This window comes from Struthio camelus, chromosome 9, assembly GCF_040807025.1.
Source record: "Struthio camelus isolate bStrCam1 chromosome 9, bStrCam1.hap1, whole genome shotgun sequence".
Taxonomy (NCBI): domain Eukaryota; kingdom Metazoa; phylum Chordata; class Aves; order Struthioniformes; family Struthionidae; genus Struthio; species Struthio camelus.
The window spans coordinates 23,027,015-23,040,098 of record NC_090950.1 but is presented as its reverse complement, the minus strand read 5'-3'; the positions used below and the strand labels follow the sequence as shown (position 1 = coordinate 23,040,098).

At 40.9% G+C, this 13,084-nt stretch overlaps 1 long non-coding RNA gene across 1 annotated transcript; it reads right to left on the bottom strand.

Moving 5' to 3' along the window:
* Positions 1-6,706: 6,706 nt before the first annotated feature.
* Positions 6,707-12,914, bottom strand: LOC104145650 (uncharacterized). Its single transcript, XR_694385.2, has 3 exons — positions 12,839-12,914; positions 11,790-11,948; positions 6,707-6,816 (listed from the first exon to the last, which is right to left on the bottom strand). It is a non-coding gene; the product is annotated as an uncharacterized lncRNA (long non-coding RNA).
* Positions 12,915-13,084: the final 170 nt, after the last annotated feature.

Sequence of the window (13,084 nt, the reverse complement as noted above, 5' to 3'; positions counted from 1 at the left end):
TAGGTAGCTAGAACCGGGGTCTCATTTATATAGTACATCACCACAGACTTTGCATGAGCGCATGTCTGATATTTGTCCCAGTTCCAAGCAGGCATTGCAAACAACAAAAGAGAAAAGTAAATGTTAGGACGTCAAGCTGACTGATTAATATTAGCCAAAGTAAATTTTATCAGGTAGGACATTGCGAAGTCTGCTAAAAAGAAGAAAGCGTCAGCAAAAATGTAGGATAGTTTTTAGGAACTCTTCTGCGAACCAACTACAGTACATGCAGGAGGAAAACAATCCCTACTGTTGAACTGGTAGAGATGCTAGACTTAATTATGTTTTACTGTAAGCAGGGCAGATTCTGTTAGGCCCCAAATCTCACCAGATACCAGTCTCAATTGTGAGATCTGTGCCATGATGAATTAGAAAATGGAATTCAAATCAGTTCTAAGGATCACATTCAACAGTGAATTTAATTATATAGCACCTTTTGTTACTGAATTCATTTAGAGTAGGAGATGAGACATAGTTTCTAAATCTTTTGCATCTGCTCTCTGTTTCCCTGACATAATCAAAATAATTCCAGTAATTCCTATTCAGTGATTCTAATTTTACTCTGCAGAGCAGGTATTTTGTAGAAATTTTTTTGGAATAAGGTGTGCAGATTGGAGGATTTGAAGTAAGAGATACTAAATAATACAAAAGTGCTTTAAGAGGAGTTTAGAGGAAATTTAGCTGCTTACATCTAGAAGAGCAGGCCAGCAAATCCCACAGCATCCGCTCAGGCAGTTAGCATTATGGTTTTGCACTGCTCAGCTGAGCTAAACATACCAAAGTGTGTTTTCCATCTCAGGCCATTTGGGTTCCAGGAACTGAGCACTGCTATGCTTAAATCCCCAAGTTTTCGCGTGCCAGGTGAATCTAAGCACATCTAATGCACACTGATAGCACCAAAGGTCATTCAGAACAGAGCAGGTAATGATGGCTCTACATAATAGTTTAGGAGTTAAAACATTTCTGGGTGGGAAATGAGATTCACATCTCCTTCATCCTAAAAGAGTGCCCTGACTTCTAGAGTGTGGGTTATCTTTACTTTTGAACAATTACCTCTCCTCACTTTAGAGTTCAGCATCAAAAGTGCAAGGATTATCTATATAAAGAGAGAGAGGAGGAAAGAAGTGTTTTACCACTGTTTATAGATTATGTCATTCAGTTAGAAAGCAGCCCAGGAGTGCTGGTCCCCAGCTCACGTTTACATTCACAGTTTATGCATTTCCAAAACATAACCAACTAACAAAAATATTCTATAGGGCAGACTGTGGCTTCCAGGACGTCTCCACCATTTAAGGTCTTTAATTCAAACGTAATATTTTTCTCAAAGACGGACTCTAGCTCAACCAGGAGAAAAGTTTTTCTGCAGGGATTTCACAAGAAGTTTCTATGATCCGTGTTATGCTCATGATCAGACTGGAGAATTGTAAAGGTCCCTTCTGGCTTTAAAATGTATGAATCTCTGTTCTCATTTTCAAGGAGGTCAAGAATTAGCTGCAGATTCAAGATGAATAGGAGTTCAGAGTGGTTAGAAGTTTTCACGTCAGCTAAGTACTTCTCAGCTTGCACGACAATATGAGTGGGGCTAGAAATTGCTTGAAGAAGGCAGTCTTGAGTCGTTGCCTCTCTTTTCTAGAACTTAGAAAAGTAGGAAAGAATATAAACAGAAACGGTTCTGTTGGACAGATTAACTGATGAGGAAGAAGATCTGGAAGAGACTAAAGAGACTGGGAATGATTCCTTTGATCCATGTGTAGTATGAGGGGAGTTCTGGATACTAGGGTTTACATACTGAAGATATTCCTGGGGAAAATACAGGTTCTTCCTCTCTCTTTTAAGAAGAAAAAAGACTCTGAGGATGATTCATTTCTTCCTACCAGCTGATGTCAGGTGTTCAGGCATTTGTTCTGTCACGCGGATGATCATTTGTCTTCTGACTTTGTTTGGCCTCTGGAACACTTGAAGGATGAAAACTGGTGTCCCAAAAGCATCTTTTGAGTGTTCCCTGTGGGTATCTTCTGAATCGTAGCAAATTTATTTAGAATATAGTATTTTACTCTTTATTTTCATCCTGCAGTTCAGTTTCTAACTTGTGAAATTGTAACTTCCTTTCCCCTTTTCTGGTATGAAATTTTGGGCTAAACTTCCAGCAGCTGCAGATTGCAGTTGGTCTTCACCTGAGTGACACTTAATTACACCGGGGAAGGACTTAGCCCCTATTTGTAAATTCTATGTTCATTACTGAGTTTCATAAGTTACCTCTGCTCCCTTTCAGAGTTGCAAATACTGTAAGATTTATAACATTTCTGCGTTCAAACTCTAGGTATCCCTAAATGTTGTATAACCCAGTTCGGTCAACCTCAGAATCTATTTTCAAAGAGCGATTTTAAAACCTCAAAGAGCAAACAGGATTTATTATCGTCTTTCTTCCCTTGCCTTTGCCACTCACATTCAGCATTTCGCTTACCAAGCAGGATGAAAGGGAAATCCTTTGGAGTCCACCACACCTCTCAGATCTACTTACGCAAGAAGAGCTTACCCAAGACCTTCCCTTCTTGGTGGTTGCCTGAGCTTTCTTTGCTAGAACGTAGGGGATCAGAAATGTACCCATATGATCATCAGAGGCAGCAGTGCAATGCAAGCTGTTTGCGGTAGCACTTTTTGGAGGGGCTTAGAATGGGTGTGAGGAAGTGGCGATTCGTTTTTTAAAACGGGAACAAAATTGAAAGTGCAATCATAGAGTTTGGGTACAGGTAATATGAAAAGAAGTCTTTCACCTTTTGGACACAGACTGACACAGACCTGCCCTCTGGAAATGAGCTTACTGGTGTCAGCTCCCTGCAGTCCTGTGTCCTGTCATGATTGGCCCTTTATTGGCAGCTTCACTCAAGAGATAGCAAATGCTGAAATAACTTCTCACTTAACTCGATGTAGATCTATTCTCACTTCTTCATGCCTGGGACATAGTAAAGAGTCGGCCTTTAGTAGTGGCTACAAATAGTTCTTGCAGCCCAAGAAATGAGCTGAATTCCACGGGCTCCTGGACAGAAGGTCATATCTCGACCTCACTGAAGTGAATAGCAGTCTTTCACATCAGTAGCATTAGGCTTTGGCCCTGGTAAAATTAGGTTGCATGAGAGACTTGACAGGGCTTCAGTGTGATAGAAATAGAACAAGTTGGGTTTATTGTCCTTGTTATATGAAATACAGTATTGATTCCATGCTCAAGAACTGAGGCTCCAATGAATTTCGGTTCTTAATAATTCATATAAACCACAATGGAAAGGTGAGTCGATGGCTTTGTTTTTTTGATTTCTCTTCTGTTGCTGTTGTTGTTGTTTGTTTGTTTGTTTTATTTGGACGCTTAGAACAGCTAGTGCTGCACTGGAAGCTTGCTGCCCTTGCTCAGCCTCATCTAGATGGAAGACAATGAATTCCTTCCACAAGTTGTCAAGTAGACACCTTTCAGAGCTTTAAATTCAAACAAATTAAACAAGCAAACAGATAAATATCAACTTTTTAAAGCTTCGGATCAAAGTTAAACACTTGTGGGGATTTCTGAGGCTCTATTTTCAAATTACTAAAATGCCATTTTTTGGTGAAGCAGACAGAACTGGTCCAATTCTCTGCACTACATCAAAAGGTGCATTTCTGAGCAGTCAGGCATTGTACAGTACTACAAAACTTAATCACCTCTTGCTTTACACTTGATTAAGTACATTACTTTTGGATCATAGAGTTCACAAGATTTTGGAACATCAGAATTGTCTTCTGTATAGCCATCATCTACACAGAAACCTGCACGCTAAAGAAAGAAAGTGTCTGCAGGAGAAATGTCATATAGTTAAAGTGACCAGCCTTGTCAAGGCAGCATGTTGCTTTCTTAAATGACAGTATAAAGTAAATGAAAACCCATAGAGGTCTGGAAAAAAAAAAAAACCCTAATGACAAATTCAGTCTATCAGACTAATTGATCTGTATAATCTTATTGGCAGCTTTCCACCACATGGGCAAATCTTCAGCAAATGTAAGTTGTCTTAGGTTCACTGCAGTCCAAGATTTCCACGCTGTCCCTATACTAGAATTTTCTGGCTGCAGAATAGTCAGTAAAGTCTGAACAGCTTTGCCCAACTGTAATAGTAGAACATTGTGAGTTCATTTTAAAATATTTTTAATGTATTTCTTCTCTTTTTTTTAACTTGAGAGTCTTTAAGGGAGGGAAGGCTGATCATTTGCCATAAATGTAGTATTTGCAGTTGAGAAATTTCTTACCATGGGAAATAAAATGTGGCAGAAGTGGCATCTATTTTGGGAGCTTCTAGTTTTGGGTGCCCAGCTAGAGATCCCATTTCACTGAACTTTGCTGACCTCAATCTGTTTATCTCTATTTTCTTTTAACTGTAAAATGGAAATAATAACTACTTCCCATTTCACTCCTGTGTACTGAAATGACTCACTGAATTTTGTAAAATGTTTTGATATCCTTGGGTAAAAGAACCTGTTGAAAACGCAAGAGGACTCTAAGAGTCAGGGAAACCAGATGACACTCAGTAAAAGGGATTCCTGGACTTACTGAAGACACAGGTGGACTGAGAGGATTCCAATTTGCATTTCAAGATTTAGTATTGATTATTTCAGAGAAATTTTATCTGTCAGAGTTTGTCTTTGAAAACTCTGCTCGTTTTCAAAGGGTGTGAAAAGCTGTTTAGAATTCTGAATTTTTTAATAGAATGCATGTTCTAATTTTTGGACCAGCTCTACCCGGCAAAGCCAACTAAATCTATTTTTGTTCTATTCTGTCTTGTTCTATTTTATTCTTCTATTGTCTATGCCACTGAAATACTTGAGTGCCTTCCAGAAGTACATTAGGTGACATAACTAGCATTTGTTACATGAGAGTCTATTCTCCTTTTCTTCCGAGTGGGAAGACTATATAAGATGTTTTATCTTAGTGAAGTTTTTGATTCATTTAAATTTTCCTTCCCATTTCCACATTTTTTCTGCCATGTGTTTTGATGCTGCAGCTAATAACAATAACTATTTTCTGAGATGAGACTTTTCAAGCCTCTGCATGATTTTTACCCTGTATCACGCTGGCCTGATGTCTAAACTCCCTTTCCTAAGTTTTTGTACTTTTTTACCCTTTTATCAAGGTCAAAGTTATTTATATTGCCGTGTAACTCTTAACAATGGGATATTTTCGCTTCAGCCCTGCAGGCATGTCATGGTTCTCTAAGTATCATGCCTGTGCAATTTGACGGGTGTGGGAAAGCTCTGTCGGAGATGGATGGGTGGCAACTGTGAAATCGGAGACTGGCAGTTACTGACGTTTTTCTTTTGGCTTTATGTCCTTGTGCCATGGTTAGAGCTTCCAGCTAATATGGATGCTCACCTTAATCACTGCCTTCTATCAGAATCTAGAACAAATAAAGGCAAGATACCTGGGAAGAGACAGCAGAGCTGAACAGCATGAGCAAAGAGGGGATCAGGCAACAGAAACAGAGTGTGCCTCACTGAGTAAACAGACACCCTGTGGTCAAACTGACCTCTTCTCGTCCTGGTGAACAGCACATCGACCTAATTGAATTTAAATTCCGCTTAGCATGAGAACCAGTGACTGTTCTGGCATTACCAGAGGATCCACAGACACGTGCCCCATATTTAAAGAGGCAAATTGAAACATGCCACATTAATTCCTTCTACTTACAGCAACTTTACAAGACGTAAGTGCACAATTGGTCTGGATGCTGTCATGTCCTATGATGCTGTTAGTCTCTTTGATGGAGAACTCCACATGATAACTCTGCATGTTATCTTCCCTTGCTGAGTTAAATCCTGAAATTTAGTAGCGAGTGTTAGGGAAACCTGCTGTGCTCTCTGGATTCCCACATGCTCAGCTGCAATGACATATTTTTGATGTGAGAAACCAAGTTCACTCTTGGCACTGTAAAAGTGAGTGCTTTTTCCACTGAGATCGGGAGAAAGAGCTGTACAGTCTTATCCTGTGGCATTTTTTAGCTCTCTATTTGTTGAACAAAAAAAGCCACCTCTAAGAACGTGAAATTGTTACCTACCTATATTGGGCTACTGCTTTGAAAATGGCCCATATAATTTCCATGTCGATGTTTGCTGGCATAAGTGATAGGAGGGTCTATGCTGTTACAGGCAGGGCTGGGGAATGGCAGGTGGGAAGATGGCAAACTGATGTGCTCTCTCACCTTGGAACACTACCTCGGGGGCATGACAGACAAAATCAATACCCCAGTGAGATTTACATAATTCTGACAAGTGAGAGGGTGTTTTTTGTTTTTTGTTTTTTAATAAAAGAGTTACTTACTTTTAGTGAGGCAAAAAATCAAGAAGGTTTTTATACTGCTGCATGCCCCTAAATCGTCCATTTATTCACTCTTTCTGCTGCCTTCTAGCCACATGGCTAAGAAACTAGGATTTGGCTAGGAAACATGAGGGCAATATTTTAATTTGATAACATGGAGGCAATGTATTAATAACATATTTACAGTAGGGGAAATGGGTCTTTCCAAGTTAGTGCAGTTTGAGAAAAATTATATAGACATTTTTGCTTAAGGAGTTGAAATTTTGCATGTTAGACATAAAGTGCAGATGACTTTTCTGACAACAAAGTAACTAGACTTACAGCTTTCGTTGTTGAATTTATACAACATCAGATTCAGAGCAGACGGAGACTCCAAGCTGTCAAGAGCAATAAACATGAAACACGCTGAACAGACACAGGAGCCCAGGTGACCTTCTCCTGAGAGTCTGAAAGAAAGGGAGATGTGAATGTAAGCATCATGGGCTGATTAAAAACAACATCCAGTGTCACATTTGTATAAAGAGGTGCACATCAACACCTTTTCCTCTGATATGTTTGTGAATTTGTTAAGTCTTGTAATGTCAAAGGAGAGAGCTGTATCTTTGTTTACATTCTGCCCAGAAATTCAGAATGTAACAGTGACGTTAAATTCAGCCAGTTTTAAAGTATGCATACATATAGCTGGATAGTGCAGACTACTGCTTTGGTACTCACAGGTTTAGGAATAAAATAGGAGAGGAGAACTCACAGAGCCGCTTTGTTAAGGCTCCTAGATTTTGGAGCGGGCATCTCAGCCTTTGCCTCTGGCTTATTCTCTCTACTGTTTTGCTGAGAATTTTTGCTCTCAATGGATTTCTAATTTTTCTATTCATAATTTCCATTCTTGGTCCCTGCTAGTGGCAATACCCTTTCCCTGACTGAGTCCCTTGGACTTCTTTGACTCCTCTTGTTTAACATAATAAATCTGGGTCCACATCCCCCTCTTCTGTCAAACATATCTGAAATCCCTGTTTTATCTCTGTCACTACCACTCAAAATGTTCATTTTGATATGATGACCTCCTCGTGTTCATGCCAGCACAACAACCACTAATCCTACTGCCTATGCTAGCCTGCTGACTATGTCATCATTTCTTTGAGTCATTCCCTGTCCACAATAAATCAAACTCAAGGTTTTTGCATTGTTTGCAAGGCCATGTCTAAGCCCAGACCTTCTCGCTCAACTGTTCAGCTGGATCTCACCGCATCACATCTGCCACCAGTATCCTGTTGAGCCATTCACCCGTGTCTGCAACAAATATACCTCTATCTCCCTCTTCAGAGGGAATCCTATTTCTGGACTTGTCCTTGAGGCTATCACCAGTTTGAATTCTCACAGGGGTTAAAGAGCTGCCCCTTGTCACGTTGTCTGTAATAATGTATTACACAAGTTTTTCAGCCTGGGTTTACTACACAGAGGGCTGCACTTACACTGGACAGCTTTTAGGACCCCGCAAGCTAAAAATTTTTGAAAACCACCTGAAACTGTGAGTTTGGGATTTGTCTGCTTCACTTCTGTTTTATCAGATATTTGTGCAGCCTGCCTTTAATTGCATACATGGCAATTCCACTCTAGGGATAGCATTGTCTTCTTTGCTTACCAAGAGCATTTGGTATAAAATATGCCTGTGAAAATGAATACCTTAGCTGGTCCCTTCCCAACTCTTGTCTGCATCTCAGTATGTGTTAAGGAGAGAGGAGAACATCCTGTAGTCCACACACAAGTCTGGAAATTTGAGACTGTTCTTGGGAAAGCTGGAGGAAAACCTTTCACCTCTCATTCATTTCATTGACAAAACAAAACCCATAATATTTACTTGCTATGGAAGGGGAAATGAGGTCTAGTTCATACATTTTGAAACCCATGAGCTCATAAGAGAAAAGTTGTTAGTACTGGTGTCAAACATTGTTATTTGTCTTGCTATATAATTCACCTGGAACTGAGCTGTAGATGTAACTGTGCATTTTCACTGGAGCATAAGACTTGATTAGGATTATGGTGTGGCAATTCCCAGATACTTTCTAAAAGGAAATAAGATCTTTCATTAACTGTGCACCAATAAGATTATATTACATGCCGTTTGCCACAGATTTCATGACAAAAACATTGTTTCACTGTATGGAGCTTCTGTGATACTGTAGGATAATGATCCAGGTCAAGGATTGCATTTTTGGAAGAACTGGTGGGTTTTAGTTAGTAATCTTCTTGCAATCTAAAATCTCACTCAGTCGGTAATTCCAAAGGAAATAATTTTCTGAGTGCAACTGAAATACTGGTAAAAGATTATTTTGTAATATTTTGTGTGTATCATAGGAGCAGATGGAGACGGAGCACTAAAATGAGATTTCTTTTCCTGAAATATCCAACTGTTGTCAGTGTTCATCTCTTGACTTCTGATATAGCCCTACAAGTTCTTGAGAATCGGGTACATGGGGCAGGCTCATGGAAATGCCACTACAGATGGACAGATGAGTTACATGTGCTTTGGAGAGCTAAAGCACTGTTACAAAAAAACTGCTAAAGACTGTTTATACAAAGAGGATCAAACCATTCATATTCCCTGTTCTGTAATCAAAAGCCATTATTGGCTGGGGGAGATCCCTACAACAACATTCCTGCCTCCTCTGGAGGAAAGGAAGCCAGTGATCGTTCTGTTAGCCTTCATTATCATTCAGTGCAGTATAAACTGGCCAGGACTTGAACTCTCAAGTGCCCAGGAGGGCCCATACATGAATATACCTTGTGTCAGCAGAGGCCATTTCAAATAATACAGATGATGACAGATTGATGTTGGTAGCTCATTAGGCAAAGCGCTGACCGAGACATCACATCCCTTTCAGCAAGAGTATGACTGGACTGTTTGCTGTTGTGCGTTAATGGTAAGGCGCATTTTTGCTTCTTTGAATTCTTTTGCTTCCTGCATCCCATGTTTGCATCAGACAGTGCTGGCTATCAGAGCTGTCATCATGTTTGTGTGAACAGCTGTGCCAGAAGAATCCAGGTGTAAAGCTAAACCCAATCTGTAGGTATGGTATATATAGTACATTTCAACAGAAGACGTGTGTTCACAAACCTCCTGTGGCATACGGATTCTAATATAACACTTGGCTTCTAGCTTATCCAGATCCACATAGTACCATTTTCCTACCCACACCTGAAAAGATAGAGGGCAGGTTTCTAAAACAGTTTAAGGGGTATTTAGGTTGCCCGCTTCTTGGTGTGCTGACTTCTGCACTTGTGGATGACGCTCTCACACTCTTTGCACATGTCTTAATCCACATGGTCAGGCTGGTAGCCTGTGGGCTAGATCTGGTCTTCTGCCTCTTCCTGGAGAAGATGGAGATCTTGTCCAAGCAACAAACACTGCCATAGTCTTCTGCCTACCTACCACAGCCCAACAAGGAAAGCCAAGTGACTCCTGCTGCGTTTACCTTCCTTCCCAGCAATCTATCTGTCTGTGCATCCCAGTGGACCACACTGGGCAACTTGCTGTAGAGACGAGAGGGAGGTCCCAGAACTGGGGAGAGGGCAAGAATCCTCAGGCCGTATGCAGTCCTTCTGCCCATCAAGGCTGAAACACTGCATAGTCTGAGGCCAAAGAAGGGCAAATATGTCAGGCTTTTTGGCCAGGGTGACTACCCAAGAAGAAGGTCTGATCCCCATGCCTGAAGGGAGGAGTCACAGCTGCTGAAAGGGACCAGGGAGCTGAGCTGGACACCCAAATACTGGAAGAAAACAAAGCAGGGAGAGGAGGAAGGGAGCACTCGGCAGTTAAAAAGATCCTAGGGTGAGGATGGGTGCTAAAATAGCTAATACCCTGATAGCAAGTCATCACTGCCTGTTGTAAACAGCTTATCGTCCCATGTGCGTGCCAGACAGTTGATCCGGCCTCATTGCACAGCATCATGTCTGGAGGTTCTTTGCAGCCCTGCATTTCTCTAGTTTTGTGATTTGATAAGTAATCCTACAATACACTGGGTACTTTATCCTCACAGCCAGTATTATACTCTGTGCTTTTCATTTCCAAAATGGTTTTACAAACAGTATCTGCTAATCATCCCTCAGAAGTAGGGAAGTAGGAAGAAACAAGGATTGCATTTATGCAAAATATAATCTTGGAATAAACACCATTGTCATTCTAGTATGGTTAAGTGCCACAGGTGGATCTCATTCCTGTGGTATAAAAATGATCTCTTAAAACGAATACTTATTTTTGCCTGTTTACGGTAGTTTCCTCTGCTGTTAGGTTCCCGTTTTTCAGCTGTGGTCTAGGGTATACCTGTAGAGTAAATTGCAAGACTGTGTTGACCAATGCTTTAAATAGAACTGCCTTTAAATGAAGTGAGTGATAAATGACACTATGGTATGGTATCAGCCTATCAGACGTGTTTCCATGTTAGACATCTTAAATGAAAAGATTAGTGTTAACGTTACATCTAATGTTACTAACCTGATGGCTCACACACCTTTTATTGTTTTTGTTTGAGTTGAGTTTGTAACTGTTCGTTTGATCTTAATTTATGTAGCGAATGGCCAAATGCACTGTTTTCTCAGTAATTTTTGCATTGTAGAGAGCTAGATGCAATGACAGTAACTGGGCCTGGCAGTCTACCATCTGGGTACATGCTAATAAAATAATCATCTGCATAATTTTGGAAGTCATTTCAGATACTGGGGTAAAAATATACTGGGTTTGACCTGAAAATTGCAGGCAGCCCAATACAATAATAATGATGCAAATAATTTTCTATAAAATCCTGGAATAGTTTCTGGTGGGGTTTGTTTTACATGCATCATGAAGCTGCCTATGTTAACTTCGCTTTGCTATCAGAGGTAAATAGAGGGTGAATAATTAAATCATTTCTCTTCAGTTTTACTGAAAGCAAAATTCTAGTCAGTATGAAATGAACAATTTCTGCTTTATATTTTAACAGTGATGAGGGGGGAAAACCCTTTTCCTTCATAACTAGATAATAAGTTCTTTGGGCCTACAGATCTCAATCACAGCTGGGTCCCACTGTGCTAGGATCGATAAGCATTTGTGAGTAAAAGACAGTTCCTGCTCCAAGCGATTTTTACTCTGTGGCCTTTTCTGCATTCTGAAATCAACAGCAGCTCACCCTAAGGCTGTCCCCAACAAATCCAGATAATTCCTTAAGAGCTGTGTCTCCGTTGGAAGGTACGTGTGCCTCCAACACATTAGCACCATATTTTATTCAAAAGTAAATTCCCCTACTCCTATCCGAAGGCCCTTTCTGCAGCTGAAGCTGAACAGGAAATACCTTATTTTCCTGCAGGAGTGTCCATACATTAGGTTGTTTCAGAAATAGCTGTTTTCATATTCATTTCCCACCCTGTCTTCCATCTAGTTTATCTTTACCAAAAACACTGGAGAGAGTGCAACAGTGGCTGCAGAAAATCACTGGAGCGATGAGCCAGACAGTTTGGTGTTGTTGGTAGAGCAGAGAGAGGGAGTGGAGTTGTTCTTGTGTGTTATTGTCTTGAACACCCCAAATTCAAACTTCGCCACAGCCTAAATCTATGAAAAGAATTGTGGGAGGGAAAAATAGGAAACTCCATTAAATTTCACTGCAATTAATCAGACTGAGCGAGCTTTTAAGAAGACCAGCACAGAAGTTTTGTAAATGTTTGAAGAGAGAGTTCTCACTTCTCATTTACTGCCTGGGTTTGTAGCCTGTCCACTCAGGTTGGGGACAATGCAGGATAGCTAGCCCTAAAGAGAGTACTCAGGCTTCTGAATGAAGGATATATGGAGGAGAGGGTTTGAGTCAAACCAGTTTGAACCAGGGAAACCAATCTGACCAAGTTGGAAGGGACAGCAGAATGGAAAATTATCAAAGGCAAAATAGAAATCAAGTTATTGTTGAACAGACTTGCAGAATACAATGGGAAACTTGTGGTAGGAGAGAGGGAAGGGCAAACAGGCTTCCCTAGAGCAGAGATTCACGTTTGTTACATAAGAAAGGTCAAAGAAATCTGGCCTGAAATAAAAGGAGAAAGGAGTCCATGTTTTTGAAGAGAAGCCATTAGGGCAGAAGAACCTGAGCCTACAAAGAAAGAATGCTTCAGACTAAGTAGGAACTGGGGGAGTTAGGAACTGAGGAGATGTTAAGTACATTTTATGTGCAGCTAGGCTTTCTTATGTTTAATTTTTTTAAATAAAATATGACTTTTAGTGTTCAGAAAGCTGCCAAGCCTGTACCATCCACATGTGCTGGAGAGGTATGTTCTGGACTCAGGGGTCTGTACCTTCATTCAGATGGTAAATGTGCTAGGAGCAGATTAAGGAGACGGCAGATGGCACTAATACCAGGTATCAAATCCTGGGCTCAAGAAATGCCCCTGCCAGCATTTTGCAGCCATGCCTGTAGACCAAAAGCTAGGACCCATGTGTGTAACAGTTCTCACCTGCAGCAAACTTGTGGCAATCTGGCAGATGTGCTCAACCGCATCTGTGACGCTGGGACAGATTGGTGGAACGGGGCAGGCCTGGGGGACGGGGCAGGCTTTATTCCACGTCTTCCCCTAAGACATGAGTTGACGTTACAGGTAGGCTGGGGTAGCTGCTGTCGATGAAAGGGGAGGTCCCATCCCCTGTCCCTAGCAGCCACAGGCTCTCACCCTTCTCTGTCATTCCTCTGGCATTCAACTGAC